Here is an 18,525-nt window from a genome sequence, read left to right on the forward strand (position 1 = left end):
TACCTCAGGTATACCATGCCTAGCAAAAACAGACTTACAGTGGTCAATAACAGCTTCCAAAGTTGTTCCTGAAAGTTTGGCTACCTCAAAAAATCTAGAAAAATAGTCTACAATAGCGACATACTGATTTTTATCAAACTGAAACAGATCTACACCTACTGTACACCATGGTCTTGAGGGAAAGTCAGTGCCTGTCATGGTCTCTTTGTTGTTAACACGCTCACGTGCACATGTGTCACAATTTTCAATGAGCTGTGTTTGAGCTGAGCTTTGCTAAGACCTGGCCACCATACAGATTGTTTAGCACGTTCTCTGCACTTTGTTATGCCTAAGTGGCCTTCATGAAGTTTGTTCAGTATGTCACCCCTGAGTGTTTTTGGTATGACAAGCCTACAGCCTAGTAACAACAAACCATTTTGAGCAGTCAGTTCACCTGCAAAAGGTAAGTATGGCATGAAAGTCTTTTCTATTGAAAACTTGTCTGGCCAACCTGTCACACAAAACTGTTTGAGCTGCTGCAAGATGGTGTCCTGGTCCTGGTGTGTTTGTATTTCTTTGAGTCTCTTTTCAGTTGCAGGGAGGCCGGCTACAACGGCGTCGGCATAGAGGTTGATGTCCTCCTGGCGTAGTCGCTCCTTTGAACATGTCACTGGTACTCTCGATAGAACATCAGCTGTCGCAATCTCTTTGCTGGCCACATGAGATATAGTGAATGAAAATCTCATCAGACGCATTTTCAGACGTTGGATACGTGGAGGCAGTTCATCCAAATTTCTTGAACCTAGCAGTGGAACTAGGGGTTTGTGGTCTGTTTGAACGTGAAAGTCCTTTCCGATCAGAAACACTGCGAATCTCTCACAAGCCCAGGTTGTGGTTAGCACTTCTTTCTCGATTTGTGCATAGCGCTGCTCTGTGGGGCTTAATGCTCTTGAGGCATATGCCACTGGTTTCCAGTCTGTACTACTAGTGTTCTGTAAAAGAACAGCACCAAGTCCATAGGAAGATGAATCAGCTGAGACCAGCGTGTCCTTGGAGGGATCATACAACGCTAGTCCTGGAGGTGTTGTCAAGTCCTGTATTTTACTTTCAAAAGCCTGCATTTGCTGAGGTCCCCATGACCACATTTTGTTTTTCTCAACAGATCTCTGAGTGGACGTGTCTTTTCTGCTAAGTGTGGCAAAAACTTCCCCAGATGGTTTGCCATTCCCAGGAAACATTGCACCTCAGAAATGTTGGTTGGCTCTTTCATGGCAGTCACGGCGTTGACTTTATCTGGGTCTGGGCTGACTCCAGATGCCTGAATGATTTGACCTAGAAACTTAATCTGGTCTTGGAAAATTCACGTTTGTTATTAAGCGTTACACCTGCATCCCATAGACATGTGAGAGCTTTCCTCAGCCTTTCATCATGCTCTTTTTGATCCACACCCTAGACGAGAACATCATCCATTTGGCACACGACTCCCTCCAAACCCTCCAGAATATGTTGTATGCGTTTCTAGAAGTGTTCTGGCGCTGAAGAGAGTCCAAAGCACAGTCGATTGTAGCAATAGCGACCGAAGGGGGTGATAAAAGTTGTGAGCAGAGATGATACAGAGAGGAATTTGCCAGAAACCTGCATTTGCATCTAGCTTTGAAAATACCTTGGCACCAGAGAGTCATCCAGGGTGTTTTCCACTGAAGGTAGCTGGTGTCTCTCTCTTAACACAGATTTGTTAAGTTGTGTGAGGTCAGTACATATTCGGACACAATCTTGTGTGGGTTTGGGAAGTACCACCATTGGCGTGCACAATTCTGTAGGCTGCTCCACCTTGGAGATGACCCCTTGTTGCTCCATGCGCTTTAGTTCCTCTTTAACTTTTGGCAGTAGAGGGAGAGAGATGCACCATGGCGTCGAGACAGAAAATGGTTGTGCCTCAGGTTTGAGAACAATGTTGTATTCTCCTTTAATTGTCCCCAGTCCTTTGAAGAGCTCTGGAAATTCTTGTTTTACTGTCTCTTTAGAGTCCAAAGTAGCCGTGTCCAGTCTAGCGACTAGTTGTAGTGCAGTGGCTGCTTGTCTGCTAAGTAAAGCTGTACTTAGTCCTTCAACAACATAAATGTCCTCTATTATGCTTTTACTTTTCTTCTTGAGAGTTACAGTAAACTTGCCTTTAACTTTTAAAGGTGGCCTGCCAGGCCCCATCAGCACTTTTCTGGTTTGAACTAGTTCACCAAACTGTCCTTTTCCATACATGCTTGTTGGGACTGCTGTCACATCAGCACCCGATTTGGAGTCGTCCATTTGTATTTAGTCATCCATGGGTCTGAAGAATCACTGGATAGCGAGCCCAAAAATGCATTTCCTCAGACGAAGAATCTTCTGTAATAATTTCTACATTCACTTCATACATTTTTTTAACTTGCACACTCTGGCAAAATGTCCTTTCTTTTTGCAGTTATTGCATGCAACTTCTCTGGCTGGACATTGCTGAAATGCGTGACCATTTGTGTCTCCACATCTTGTGCAAGGCTTGGCTTTCATGTATCCTTGTTTGGGCTGCAGTTTGGTTTGTTTGTGTCTGGCACCCCCTTGTGGCTTAGCGCGCAAACTGTCAATTTGAGTATTTACAACATCTCCTTTAAAGTTTGTTTTCAACATTTCTTGTTTCTTGACCATTTCACTCTGTTTTCCTTTAGTTACTGCTTTTTCTAGTGTCAGCTCTGGATCTATTTGTAGTTCAGATAAGTGCTTGTCTCTGAGTCCGACTTCTAGTCTGTCTCTGACCATCTCATCGTGTAGTGGGCCATATCCACAGTGTTCAGCTAAACAATGCAGCGCGGTGATAAAGCTGTCGGCCGACTCGTCCATCCCTTGCTGCCGCTGATTAAACTTAGCTCTTTCAAATATAATGTTTCTTTGAGCTACAAAGTGAGCATCTAGCCTTTGCTTGACTGTGTGGTACTCACTTGCCTGTTCTGGATTGAGATGTAGAGAGACTAAAATGTCCTGAGCTTCTTCTCTCATGCTGTAAATCAGTGCATTCACTTTTTGCCTCGGGAGTTCTCACAAGTTATGGTGATAGCTGTGTATGTAGCCCCATCTGCTAACCCTGAAATCGCTTGTGAGCATCTGCTAAATTGCATCAGTGATCTGCAGTCAAGACACCCACAGGCCCTGTTCCTCACCACTGGGGGACTTCAACCACTCCAACCCTGCCTCTGTCCTCTCCACACACACTCAGTATGTGACCTGTCCCACCAGAGACAATAAAACACTGGACTTATTTTTTGCCAGTGTGTAGGAGGTATACAACTCTTCCCCCCTTCCCCCACTGGGCAGATCAGACCACAATCTCATCCATTTGGCACCAGTATATGTGCCCCTTGTGCGAAGGCAGCCTGCTGAGTCTCGGATTGTACAGAAGTCGTCTGAGGCGGCACTTAGAGACTGTTTCAGCACAACTGTGTGGTCCGAACTCTGTGACCCTCACAAGGAGGACATAAACGCCATGACAGAATGCATCACGGACTACATCAACTTCTGCTTTGAAAACACTGTACATACCCGGACAGTACGGTGTTTCTCTAACAACAAACCATGGATTAACCCTGACATAAAGACTCTGCTGAAGGAGAAGAAGAGAGCCTTTAAGTCAGGGAACCGAGAGGCCCTGAAGAATATACAGAGAGAACTGAGGAGGGATATTTGCAAAGCTCAGACCGCCTACAAGAGGAAGTTGGAGGAGCAGCTCCAACACCAGAACATCCAGGGGGTGTGGAGCAGCTTGAAAGCCATCTCTGGGTTCAAACCCCCTCCCAAACAGGCGGAAGGGGACCATCAATGGGCAAACGACCTCAACAAGTACTTTCTGAGGTTCGACACAACCCCTCCTCCTCCTCCCCCTGCTCTGTCTTCGGTGCCTCTGCCCAGTATCCCCCCTCCCCCTCCTTACACCTCCGCTCACACTGCCACCACAGACTGCTTCATTCCCAATACACATCCCCTGCACCAGCCAGACCTCCTCCCCCTCCTCCACCCCTACCTTCCCCCCCACCTGCTCTCTACTCTTCATGGCAGATCAGGTCAGGAGTCAGCTGAAGAGACTAAAGAGCAAAAAGGCAGCAGGCCCAGACAAGATCAGCCCGAGGCTCCTCAAATCCTGCGCAGATGAGCTGTGTGGGGTCATGGAGCGGGTCTTCAACCTGAGCCTGAAGCTGAGGACGGTGCCACACCTCTGGAAAACGTCATGTGTGGTTCCAGTGCCCAAAACACCGTGCGCCATCCCACCTGATGAAGACCCTAGAGCGCCTCATCCTGTGTCACCTCTGCTCCACGGTGAGCTCTGCTATGGACCCACAGCAGTTTGCTTACCTTCGCATCGGAGTGGAGGACGCCATCATCTCCCTGCTGCACCGCTCACTGTCCCACCTGGAGAGGCCCGGCAGCGCTGTGAGGATTCTTTTCTTTGACTTCTCCAGCACTTTCAACACCATCCAGCCGCGGCTCCTGAGGGACAAGCTGGTGATTGCAGGAGTGGACGAGGATCTGGCTGAGTGGGTCCTGGACTACCTCACAAACAGACCCCAGTTTGTGAGGACCAAGAACTGTGTGTCTGACCTCCTGACCTGCAGTGTGGGGGCCCCCCAGGGGACGGTCCTCGTGCCCTTCCTCTTCACTCTTTACACTGCAGACTTCAGACACAACACGGACAGCTGTGTCCTGCAGAAGTTCTCCGATGACTCCGCCCTCATTGGACTTATTATGGACGATGATGACGCGGAGTACAGAGGACTAACGCAGGACTTTGTGGACTGGTGTCAGAGGAACCACCTCCTCATCAACGCGGGGAAGACCAAGGAGATGGTGGTGGACTTCAGACGCCGCCCCACTACACTCCCCCCAGTGAACATCCAGGGAAGGGACATTGAGAGAGTGGACTCTTATAATTACCTGGGTGTTCATCTGAACAACAAACTGGACTGGACTCACACCACGGACGTACTTTACAGGAAGGGTCAGAGCTGCCTCTACCTCCTGAGGAGGGTGAGGTCTTTTGGAGTGAGGGGGCCACTCCTGAGGACCTTCTATGACTCTGTGGTGGCATCTGCCATCCTGTACGGTGTGGTCTGCTGGAGCAGCAGCATCACAGAGAGGGACAGGAAAAGACTGGATAAGATCATCAGGAAATCCTGCTCTGTCCTGGGCTGTCCTCTGGACTCTGTGCAGGAGGGGGGGACAGGAGGGTCCTGGCTAAACTTAAATCTATGCTGGACCACGAGTGTCACCCCCTGCAGGACGTTCTGTCTGCTCTGGAGAGCAGTTTCAGTGACAGACTCATCCACCCTCGCTGTGTGAGGGAGAGATTCCGCAGATTGTTTCTCCCGGCTGCTGTCAGACTGTACAATGATCAATGCTAGTGCTGTGGTAACCATAGCAACCAGGACAATAATCATGTCACTACCTGCTGTATTTATTAGTGCAATAATTTAACTTATGGTGCACTCAAGTCACTTTACATATATTACACTACATATTACATATACATATTACTTATACTTGTATTTTGAACTGCCCATATTGTAAATATCAGAATAACTTGTCGTACATTTCACGCTGAAGTCATTTTATCTGATCACTCTCACACCCCGACGATGTATATCATCCCGGCAGTGCAGCACTGAACTGAACAATGGTAGCCTCAGCTTTACCCGGCACTCAATGCCTTTTTTGGTTCTTGTTTTTGAGAGATGCTTGTTGTTTTGTTGCATGCCCTTCTATTCCTACTGTTCTATGCTGCGATGTGACACTGAAATTTCCCCATTGAGGGATGAATAAAGGCTTTTCTTATCTTATCTTTTTTAACTCACTATTCCTAACCCTACTCCCACCCCCAACCCTAACCTTAACCATAACCTAATCTTACTCCTTCCCCCCACCCTAACCATAACCACCCCCCCGGATGCATCATATATATATATATATATATATATATATATATATATATATATATATATATATATATATATATTATATTATGATGATACAATTTAAAATAATTGCTCCATTCCCCTTAAGTCTACCCTGTCTTCCTTCCTTTCCTTGCCCTATCCTGCCCTGCCCCAGCATACATTTAGCCTACACCATGCCACTGTACCTACCCTACCCTTTGTTATACCCTGCACCCAACCCAGTTCCTGCTGTACACCTTAACATAGCACAAACCATTTTTACTGTTGGGCTTGTTATTTTCCCAGTGACAATTACAAACAGACAGTTGGAAAATCCTTCCAAGACAGTCTGCTGCAAGAGCTGAATACCAGGTTTTCAAAGGACAACAGGAAGGTGCAGTCTATCATGTCCCTTGTGCCATTGGGGATTATGAACTTGCCTGATCCTGACTTGGACTCACTGACAGATGAACTACACTTCTGGGACAAAGATTTGTCATCACTAGATTCTCTCAAGGTGGGCCCCAGTCTGTGACTTTTGGCAGCTAAAGTAAAGGTAATGGACAACACCTTATGTTTTGGTTACTAAATAGTATGCATAATTATTTTGTCCTTTTTTTTTTTCTCAATATTTATTTCATTCATTTAAAAGAAAAACAGAAAAGCAGAAATGAATATATTACAAGACATTGAATGAAAAGGAGCAGAGGGAAGAACAAGTCTTATATTTTCTGCCCCTTTTTACAATACAATCTTTCAATTTTAAGCATCATTATTCAACATTATTTAACAGATTACATTTTTTGACTTTGTCAGATACCACTGACTTATTTCATAATTTTAGCCATCATTTAAAAGATTACTTTTTTAACAGGTTACATTTTAGACTTAAAACATTTTAGACATTATTAACAGATTACATTTTAGACTTTGTCACAACCCACTGACTTATTTCATAGTTTCATACTTACTTAATACATCTAGTTTAATACGTTTTTAAATAATTTAAGCGACCTTGATTCTTTGATTTCTTTGTTGAGGTTGTTCCATAATTTTACACCATTCACTGCAATACTCCGTTCCTTTACTTTGGTTCTGAATCTTGGTTTTTTAAAGTCTTCTATTCCTTTCAAATTATAAATACTTACTCTTTTTTCAAACATATTTTGAATGTTTATTGGTAAGGTATTTTTATTAGCTTGGTGCATTGTTTGTAATATTTTCAAATCAACTAAATCATGAAATTTAAGTACCCTATACTTAATGAATAATGGATTAGATGGATCTCTAAAACGACTATTGCTAATCATTTTTAAAGCTCTTTTCTGCAGAATAAATAATGGTTGTGTATAAGTTTTACATGTTGATCCCCAGATTTCTACACAGTAAGTTAAATATGGGACAATCAATGAATTGTACAATGTTAATAAACCATAACTATTCAACGAAAATTTTACTTTATGCAAAACAGCAATGGCTTTCGCTATTTTTCCTTTTGTGTAATTTATGTGTGACGTCCATGTAAGATCTTCATCAATCATGACTCCTAGAAATTTCGTTTCTTTTACCCTTTGTATGTCCGTTCCATCTATTTTTAATGACACATCATTTTTTCATTAAACAATATGAAATTTGTCTTATTAAGATTTAGTGACAATCTGTTTATATCAAACCAATGTTTAACTTTTTCCAACTCTGTATTTATCACTTGTACTACTTCCTGTATATCTGATCCAGAGTAAAATAATGTATCATCAGCAAATAATAGGCTGCCAAGTACTTTAGATACATTCACAAAGTCATTGATATACAAAATAAACAGTTTGGGTCCAAGTACCGACCCTTGTGGTACTCCATAAATAATGTTACACAATTCTGATTTAGTATTATTTATCTGTACAAACTGTTTCTATTTTCTAAGTAGCTTTTTACCCACTGATGTGCAATACCTCTAATTCCATATTGTTGTAACTTGTGAAGCAATCTTGAGTGGTCGATAACATCAAAAGCTTTTTCAGGTCGATAAAAATACTTACAAAATAATCCTTATTGTCTATTGTTGTTGATATTTTCTCTGTTAATTCCATAATTGCCATAGCTGTTGAATGTTTTGTTCTGAATCCATACTGAGCATTATTTAAAATATGATGTTTCTCAATGAATTTGTCCAACCTTGTCACAAAAACTTTTTCCATAATTTTAGAAAACTGTGGAAGCAATGACACTGGCCTGTAATTTAAAAAATTATGTTTGTCTCCATTTTTATATAATGGGACTACCTTGGCAATTTTCATTTTGTCTGGGAAAATTCCTGTTGACAGAGACAGATTACAAATGTAAGTGAATGGTTCAATAACAGTTTCTATTATACTTTTTACAGTCATCATGTCTAAATCTTCATAGTCAGTTGATCTTTTGCTTACACAGCTTTTTACAATATTTCTTATTTCATCTTTTTCCACATTGTCAAGGAAAATACTACTGACCGTATTTACAAGTGTATTTATCTTCTACTATTAGTTTATTTCCCACCAGACTTGATCCCACATTTGAAAAATAATCATTAAACTCATTTGCAACTTATTTTATGTCATATATCTCTTTATTTTCCTTGGAAAAGTTGATTTCACACTATTTATAATTCCCCATATTGCCTTTATATTATCTTTACTCTTAATTGTTCACTATAATAATCTTTTTTTTTTGTTTCCTAATTATTGTCAATAGTTTATTTTTATATTTTTTGTATCTGTGTTCTGTTTCCTTTGTTTGCATTTTTAAAAAGCACCTATATAAATAGTTTTTCTTTACACAAGCCTTTTTTATTCCCTTAGTCAGCCATGGTTTATTTACTCTTTTCTTACTAATTTTTATTAATTTACAGTTTTTATTATATGATTTCATCAGTATTTTCATAAATGAATTATATGCTACATTAACGTCGCCGACATAAACTTCTTCACAATTTTGATTTTTAAGGTCATAATTTAATGCCTCTAAGGTTTTTACTGACGTATCGCTTTTAAAATTTATACGTTTTTTCTTGTACCAATTTTTGTATTTAAATGTTGAAAAAACTGGTAAATGATCACTAACATCTGTCATCAAGATCCCATTCTTAATAATTTCATCTGTTGTGTGGGCTGCCAGAAGAGGAGGTACTGCTGGCCCACCACCAGAAGGCGCCCTGCCTGAAGTGCGGGCTTCAGGCACGAGAGGGCGCTGCCGCCTCAGGAACAAGCCGTGGTGACAGCTGTCACCCATCATCCGTGACAGCTGTCACTAATCAACACATCTGGTATAAAAGCAGGAAGACACCTCCACCTAACTGCCGAGATATCATCTTCATCTGGAGGTAATATCCTCAGCCTTTTGTGAATCTGTTTATTGTGAGTGTTTGCAGGAGAACCGGTCGTTTTTGAGGAGGCTGTGCAAGACGGCGCTCCTTTTCAGCTGAGACCGCTGCAACGCGCTGAGTGAGAGGTGGAGGTGGCATTCCCACCAGTGTTACTGGGTGTTCACACACCCACCCTTTGACTGTCTTTTGCTTTCTGCCAGCAGTACCAGATCCGACACGCCGGGAAGGTGGCCACCTGGGGACTCCGGGACTTGGCGGCTCCAGTATTCCTCGGGTTCAGGTGGCGGTGGAAATCGTGTGGTTCCGGTTCGTTTCCAGACGGGCGTCTCCTATCGTCGAGCCTGCCAACACGACACCTTTTATTAATTGACTGTTGCACATTCTGATTCTGCTGTGTTTGGTTGTGACATTCACACCAGTAAAGTGTTATAATTTGACTCCTTCCATTGTCCGTTCATTTACGCCCCCTGTTGTGGGTCCGTGTCACTACACTTTCCCAACATCATCTGTTCTATTTGTGAATATATTGTCAATTACAGTTGCACTTTTGCGATGTAATTCTGGTTGGTTTTGTTATCAAGGGGAATAAACCCAAACTATACATTGAATTCACAAAATCACTTGTTCTTTGGCAACTGGAGCTTTCTATATTAATGTTAAAGTCTCCACACATAAAAAGCGTTTTGTTTTTGATTTGATGGAATAATTCTATTATTTTATCTGTAAATTTCACAACGCAAGAGTCTGGTGCTCTGTATACACAACTGATTAGAATATTCTTAGATGTTTCATGTACAATTTCCACTGTTACAATTTCTATGACATCATCTATAATTGTCATTTCTTCTACAATTGTACATGTCAGATCTGTTTTTGTGTACAAAACAATACCTCCGCCTTTTTTATCTCTTCTGTTTACAAAATACAGCTCATATCCCTCCATTTGAACATCAGCCATGAGGTCATCTTCAAGCCAAGATTCTGTGATTGCAACAATGCTGAATCTATTTTTAAACTGATTTAAATAATCTTTTATTTTTGACATTTTACAATACAAGCTTCGGCTGTTTATATGTATGAGTGACAGGGTATCTTCTGTAATTTTTTCACTGTTTAGCTGTTCTTCCATATAATACTCACAACCAATTGTTTTTAAGTCAAATATACTTTCATCAACGTTGGTGTCTATGTCATATATTTTATCATCTGTTTCCATGTTTGATCTGATTTTTGTTGGTCAAATGACCAACTGGCATCATACTTAATTGTCTATTCAGGTCTGTATTTTGTAAGGTCATCCATGTTTTTGATTTGTATGCCATTTGTTCCTTCTTTCACTCTAATCCACACCCTACAGTTCCAGACCCATGTAGCAACAATGTGTTTCTGTTTTTTTAGTAGTCTTGCTTCCCTAGCAATATCTGCATTTTTTTTTCGTTAGATGCTCATTTATATAGACACTTGTTCCTTTCAGATTCTTTGCCTGTCTTAATAATTCATTTTTGTATTTTCTGCTTGTAAATCGTATAATAATGGTAGATAGTTTATTTTTACTATCTTTGGATGGAATAGTATGACAGTCTGATATAGTGTCTTGATGGATGACAACACCTTTTTGATATAAAAAATTTGTAACTTGTTGTTCCAATGTTTGAAGTTCTTCAGATGGTACATCTTCCCCATTGGCTCCACTAGAATCCACTACCCTTGCATAAGGCCGATGTTTTGTTTCTAAACCAGATATTATAACATCGTCTTTTCTAGAGTATTGTTCAAATTCATCCACACGTTGTTCAAGCTTCTTAATAATCTTGTCCTTCTCTTTAACAAGATTTTTGAGCTCTTTAATCTCCTCCGTCAACTTGTCTAGATTAGACATGTCTTTCGATATAGGATTTAATGAGGTCTTTATCTCCTCTATGTCTTCCTCAAGTTTATTGGTTTTCTTAGGTGGTGCCATGTTGACTATTGTGATTTAGAACTGGCCACTATTAATTGTGAAACAATGCTTACTTATAGTCTCCACCACCACAGGTCCGGTCGCCGCACACCGACCCGCCCCAATGTTAACCTCGGATATAGCCGCCACCAGCCTTGGATGTAGCCACCGCCAACCTCGGATGTAGCCGCCGCCAACCTCAGATGTAGCCGCTGCCAGCCTTGGATGTAGCCGCTGCCAGCCTCGGATGTAGCCGCCGTTAGCCTCAGCTGTAGCCGTCGCTAGCCTCGGATGTAGCCGCCGCCAGCCTCGGATGTAGCTGCCGCCAGCCTCGGATGTAGCCGCCGCAAGCCTCGGATGTAGCCGCAGCTAGCCTCGGATGTAGCCGCCGCCAAGCCTCGGATGTACCTGCCGCTAGCCTCGGTTGTAGCGGCCGTCGCTAGCCTCGGATGTAGCCCTTAGACTCTGTCAGCTCCTCTTTTGCCTCTCCGCTTGGGCACCGGGTCCGCCACACCAGTTTGTCATGGAGACTCCGCACGTTCCGACACCAGGAGGCTCCCCTGGATCTCCCGGCTGGGATCCAAGGGGATCCTTGATTATGGCAACATGAAATAAGGAACTGTAAACACTGCTTTTACTTCAGAGAGAGAGCTCCAATACTGGAAAAGCTTCTGGTTGGCACACAAACATCAGCTAACAAAAGAACAGCAAGTACCACAGAACTTGTTGGAGATATTACCACATTGACCATGATGGCAGTACTCAGCCCAGTCTCACGTTTTTTTTTTTTGTGCTCCGTGACGAAATGAGTCAAATTTTCATGACGGAGCTTTTTTTAACTCACTATTCCTAACCCTACTCCCACCCCCAACCCTAACCTTAACCATAACCTAATCTTACTCCTTCCCTCCCACCCTAACCATAGCCCCCCCAACCCCCCAAGCTTCACTTTTAATTTTGTGCAGCCATCACGGAATGAATGAGAATGAATTTGTGACGAAAATGAGGTGCTTTTTGTCATAGTATCACAAACCAATAGATTAATGTATATTTTGTGCTGCTGAAGCACGACTTGCCGTGAAACCAGGTTGCAGTACACTACGCAAAGGTGAAGTAACTTAACCATGAGGATGCTGTCAAACAATTCATTCAGGCTGACCTCAGGTGCCTCTTCTGCACCTCCCATCTTCTAAGAAACCTAGATCCACCCCTGTGTTGAAAGATAAACCATCCCCCAATCTGAGGTCAAGAGTGCTCTGGAGCAGGTTTTCATCCAGGATGTTTCTGTACATTGCTGCATTCATATTTACCTCAATCCTGACTAGTCTCTCAGTTCCTGCCGCTGAAAAACATCCCCACAGCATGATGCTGCCACCACATGCTCCACTGTAGGGATGGTGCCTGGTTTCCTCTAAACATGACGCCTGGCCTTCACACCAAAGAGTTCAAATCAAATCAATTTTATTAATATAGCGCCAAATCACAACAAACAGTTGCCCCAAGGCGCTTTATATTGTAAGGCAAGGCCATACAATAATTACGGAAAAACCCCAACGGTCAAAACGACCCCCTGTGAGCAAGCACTTGGCGACAGTGGGAAGGAAAAACTCCCTTTTAACAGGAAGAAACCTCCAGCAGAACCAGGCTCAGGGAGGGGCAGTCTTCTGCTGGGACTGGTTGGGGCTGAGGGAGAGAACCAGGAAAAAGACATGCTGTGGAGGGGAGCAGAGATCAATAACTAATGATTAAATGCAGAGTGGTGCATACAGAGCAAAAAGAGAAAGAAACACTCCATGCATCATGGGAACCCCCCAGCAGTCTAAGTCTATAGCAGCATAACTAAGGGATGGTTCAGGGTCACCTGATCCAGCCCTAACTATAAGCTTTAGCAAAAAGGAAAGTTTTAAACCTAATCTTAAAAGTAGAGAGGGTGTCTGTCTCCCTCATCTGAATTGGGAGCTGGTTCCAGAGGAGAGGAGCCTGAAAGCTGAAGGCTCTGCCTCCCATTCTACTCTTACAAACCCTAGGAACTACAAGTAAGCCTGCAGTCTGAGAGCGAAGCGCTCTATTGGGTTGATATGGTGCTATGAGGTCCCTAATATAAGATGGGACCTGATTATTCAAAACCTTATAAGTAAGAAGAAGAATTTTAAATTCTATTCTAGAATTAACAGGAAGCCAATGAAGAGAGGCCAATATGGGTGAGATATGCTCTCTCCTGTTATGTGTCGGACGCAGCCCGGAGAACCGACCAGCGTTTGAAGGACCCAGTATAAAATAAGCAGAGCACGGTACAAAGGATAACAGAGTTTAATGAACATAACAGTGCTGTGAAAAATATAAAAGTGCGAGGTCTGGCGTGGTGGACTGCGGTGCGCTCCCAGCAGCGCTAACGGTCCGGAGCCAGAACTGGTTCGGACCCAAGGACCCTGCCGACACCCCCCAGGTGGCCGCGACAAACCGAGTCTGTGAAAGAAGGAATCATTATGTGAGTCCACACTCAACACACAGAGAGAACGCTCAAAGGTGCACAAACAGCAAACACTTCCTGGCTTAATTACTAATCAGCTTCCCACCCTGCAGGCATGGAACATCCAGTTCACAAACTCACTGCAGCGGAAGCTGATTTAAACGACCAACATACAGCTCAATATAATAAGGTGTGAGGGACACCACATTTACTGACTGTATAAATGTTAGTCACAAAATCTAACGTACCTCAGGAAGTGTGCTGACGAGCGTGAGACCTCACCCTCTCCTCTTTCACAGACCATGCATCAAACCTGGACGTTCTCTGCATCCACTGATGATGAGATGGCTCCCGAGACGACGATCTCACCCGTCTGGTCACAAGGTCGAGTCTCTGGCAAATACACACTGTGTACTCCAGTCTTAAATGCCACCATGTTCCAATCCATGTAGATGCACCACAGCTGTGAGTCCTGACGAGCCGCAGGTGATCAGGGTGAGGTCCTGATAAACTCAGCTACACAGCCACTCAGTCCCAAATGCAAGCCACCTGGAAGGAAAAACAAAAGACAGAAACAAAAAGGCAGCCAGGCCCCCCAGCCATACAACACTCTCCTTCTAGTCCCTGTCAGTACTCTAGCTGCAGCATTTTGAATTAACTGAAGGCTTTTCAGGGAACTTTTAGGACAACCTGATAATAATGAATTACAATAGTCCAGCCTAGAGGAAATAAATGCATGAATTAGTTTTTCAGCATCACTCTGAGACAAGACCTTTCTAATTTTAGAGATATTGCGTAAATGCAAAAAAGCAGTCCTACATATTTGTTTAATATGCACATTGAATGACATATCCTGATCAAAAATTACTCCAAGATTTCTCACAGTATTACTAGAGGTCAGGGTAATGCCATCCAGAGTAAGGATCTGGTTAGACACCATGTTTCTAAGATTTGTGGGGCCAAGTACAATAACTTCAGTTTTATCTGAGTTTAAAAGCAGGAAATTAGAGGTCATCCATGTACCTATGGCATGCTCTAATCTCTGTAATAAAATTTTGTGGTCAACGGTATCAAAAGCAGCACTGAGGTCTAACAGAACAAGCACAGAGATGAGTTCACTGTCTGAGGCCATAAGAAAATCATTTGTAACCTTCACTAATGCTGTTTCTGTACTATGATGAATTCTAAAACCTGACTGAAACTCTTCAAGTAGACCATTCCTCTGCAGATGATCAGTTAGCTGTTTTATAACTACCCTTTCAAGAATTTTTGAGAGAAAAGGAAGGTTGGAGATTGGCCTATAATTAGCTAAGATAGCTGGGTCAAGTGATGGCTTTTTAAGTAATGGTTTAATTACTGCCACCTTAAAAGCCTGTGGTACATAGCCAACTAACAAAGATAGATTGATCATATTTAAGATCGAAGCATTAATTAATGGTAGGGCTTCCTTGAGCAGCCTGGTAGGAATGGGGTCTAATAGACATGTTGATGGTTTGGAGGAAGTAACTAATGAAAATAACTCAGACAGAACAATCGGAGAGAAAGAGTCTAACCAAATACCGGCATCACTGAAAGCAGCCAAAGATAACAGTATGTCTTTGGGATGGTTATCAGTAATTTTTTCTCTAATAGTTAAAATTTTATTAGCAAAGAAAGTCATGAAGTCATTACTAGTTAAAGTTAAAGGAATACTAAGCTCAATAGAGCTCTGACTCTTTGTCAGCCTGGCTACAGTGTTGAAAAGAAACCTGGGGTTGTTCTTATTTTCTTCAATTAGTGATGAGTAGTAAGATGTCCTAGCTTTACGGAGGGCTTTTTTATAGAGCAACAGACTCTTTTTCCAGGCAAAGTGAAGATCTTCTAAATTAGTGAGACGCCATTTCCTCTCCAACTTACGGGTTATCTGCTTTAAGCTGCGAGTTTGTGAGTTATATAACAGAGTCAGGCACTTCTGATTTAAGGCTCTCTTTTTCAGAGGAGCTACAGCATCCAAAGTTGTCTTCAATGAGGATGTAAAACTATTGACGAGATACTCTATCTCACTCACAGAGTTTAGGTAGCTACTCTGAACTGTGTTGGTATATGGCATTAGAGAACATAAAGAAGGAATCATATCCTTAAACCTAGTTACAGCGCTTTCTGAAAGACTTCTAGTGTAATGAAACTTATTCCCCACTGCTGGGTAGTCCATCAGAGTAAATGAAAATGTTATTAAGAAATGATCAGACAGAAGGGAGTTTTCAGGGAATATTGTTAAGTCTTCAATTTCCATACCATAAGTCAGAACAAGATCTAAGATATGATTAAAGTGGTGGGTGGACTCATTTACATTTTGAGCAAAGCCAATTGAGTCTAATAATAGATTAAATGCAGTGTTGAGGCTGTCATTCTGAGCATCTGTGTGGATGTTAAAATTGCCCACTATAATTATCTTATCTGAGCTAAGCACTATGTCAGGCAAAAGGTCTGAAAATTCACAGAGAAACTCACAGTAACGAGCAGGTGGACGATAGATAATAACAAATAAAACTGGTTTTTGGGACTTCCAATTTGGATGAACAAGACTAAGAGTCAAACTTTCAAATGAATTAAAGCTCTGTCTGGGTTTTGGATTAATTAATAAGCTGGAATGGAAGATTGCTGCTTATCCTCCGCATCAGCCCATGCTACGAGCATTCTGGCAATTAGTGTGACTCGGGGGTGTTGACTCATTTAAACTAACATATTCATCCTGCTGTAACCAGGTTTCTGTAAGGCAGAATAAATCAATATGTTGATCAATTATTTTATCATTTACTAACAGGGACTTAGAAGAGAGAGACCTAATGTTTAATAGACCACATTTAACTGTTTTAGTCTGTGGTGCAGTTGAAGGTGCTATATTATTTTTTCTTTTTCAATTTTTATGCTTAAATAGATTTTTACTGGTTATTGGTCTGGGAGCAGGCTCCGTCTCTACGGGGATGGGGTAATGAGGGGATGGCAGGGGGAGAGAAGCTGCAGAGAGGTGTGTAAGACTACAACTCTGCTTCCTGGTCCCAACCCTGGATAGTCACGGTTTGGAGGATTTAAGAAAATTGGCCAGATTTCTAGAAATGAGAGCTGCACCATCCAAAGTGGGATGGATGCCGTCTCTCCTAACAAGACCAGGTTTTCCCCAGAAGCTTTGCCAATTATCTATGAAGCCCACCTCATTTTTTGGACACCACTCAGACAGCCAGCAATTCAAGGGGAACATGCAGCTAAACATGTCACTCCCGGTCCGATTGGGGAGGGGCCCAGAGAAAACTACAGAGTCCGACATTGTTTTTGCAAAGTTACACACCGATTCAATGTTAATTTTAGTAACCTCTGATTGGCGTAACCGGGTGTCATTACTGCCGATGTGAATTACAATCTTACCAAATTTACACTTAGCCTTAGCCAGCAGTTTCAAATTTCCTTCAATGTCGCCTGCTCTGGGCCCCGGAAGACAATTGACTATGGTTGCTGGTGTCGCTAACGTCACATTTCTCAAAACAGAGTCGCCAATAACCAGAGTTTGATCCTCGGCAGGTGTGTCGCCGAGTGGGGAAAAATGGTTAGAAATGTGAACGGGTTGGCGGTGTACATGGGGCTTCTGTTTAGGACTACGCTTCCTCCTCACAGTCACCCAGTCGGCCTGCTTTCCCGGCTGCTCGGGATCTGCTGGAAGGGAACTAACGGCGGCTAAGCTACCTTGGTCCGCACCGACTACAGGGGCCTGGCTAGCTGTAGAATTTTCGCCCAGCCTGGCCTCGAAGCTACGAATAAGCTACACTTATTACAAGTACCATTACTGCTAAAGGAGGCCGAGGAATAACTAAACATTTCACACCCAGAGCAGAAAAGTGCGGGAGAGACAGGAGAAGCCGCCATGCTAAATCGGCTAAGAGCTAGTAGCTGCGCTAAGCTAGCGGATTCCTAAAAACACACAAAGTGAATAATGTGTAAATAATTTAGAGGTGATTCAGCAGAGGGAGTGCTTTAGTTAAGGCACGTGAAGATTACACTGTGAAACAAATCGTTATCTAGTTATCTAGATCAATCTAACTGCGCAGATTAAACAGCTAACAGATACAGCAAAACACCGCTGTGCTCCATGGTTTTTTTTATATATATATATTTATATATATATATATATATGTGTGTGTGTGTGTGTGTGTGTTTCTGTCACACCTGTTCATAATTTCCATAATCTCCTCTGTGACCCTGACCCGGAATCGTCGGGTTAACAAAATGAATGAATGAATGGATGAATGAATCTATTTACCATTCATAACTTGGTAACTGATGATGACATAAAGGCAGGCATCTCCACTAAGCATCTATGGGATATTACCGTTCACAAGCAAAAAAACAAACTGGGTTGTTAACACGGTGGTGAGGCGGGGGGACTTTCTACTTCTCACCGCAATGATAGATTGAGACAAGTCTGTCTAAAATAACCCTATACACTAAATATGCCTTTTCATTAAGGCCACTATGCTGGTCGGGTTTAATGTAAACACTTTGCAATGCCACTTTGTTTATAATGTCATCCTGTGTTTGTGTTTGCTGTGGTTTTCGTAATCATTATGGCTCATGACTCATGACAAAAACACACCAAAGGCACGTCCACTCCAGCAAAGGTTTTAGACGGCACCCTTGAAGTTTGTTGTTTTTAGGTTGTTTATTCCAGATAGCTTATATGGGGGATATGTTTGTGCATTTTGAACTGTGTTTGGAATAAAGTTATACATTCCTACATTTCCAGGTTACATTTCAGACTAGATTCAAACAAAATAAATCCCACTGGTGCTTCCACTGC

The 18,525-nt window shown here is 42.4% G+C and overlaps 1 protein-coding gene across 18 annotated transcripts in view; it reads left to right on the forward strand.

The window, feature by feature from the left end:
- The window catches only part of LOC117515943 (thyroglobulin-like), a 238,456-nt gene that overhangs the window by 83,712 nt on the left and 136,219 nt on the right, over positions 1 to 18,525 (forward strand). The window lies entirely within an intron of this gene.

Source organism: Thalassophryne amazonica, chromosome 8 (assembly GCF_902500255.1).
Source record: "Thalassophryne amazonica chromosome 8, fThaAma1.1, whole genome shotgun sequence".
Taxonomy (NCBI): domain Eukaryota; kingdom Metazoa; phylum Chordata; class Actinopteri; order Batrachoidiformes; family Batrachoididae; genus Thalassophryne; species Thalassophryne amazonica.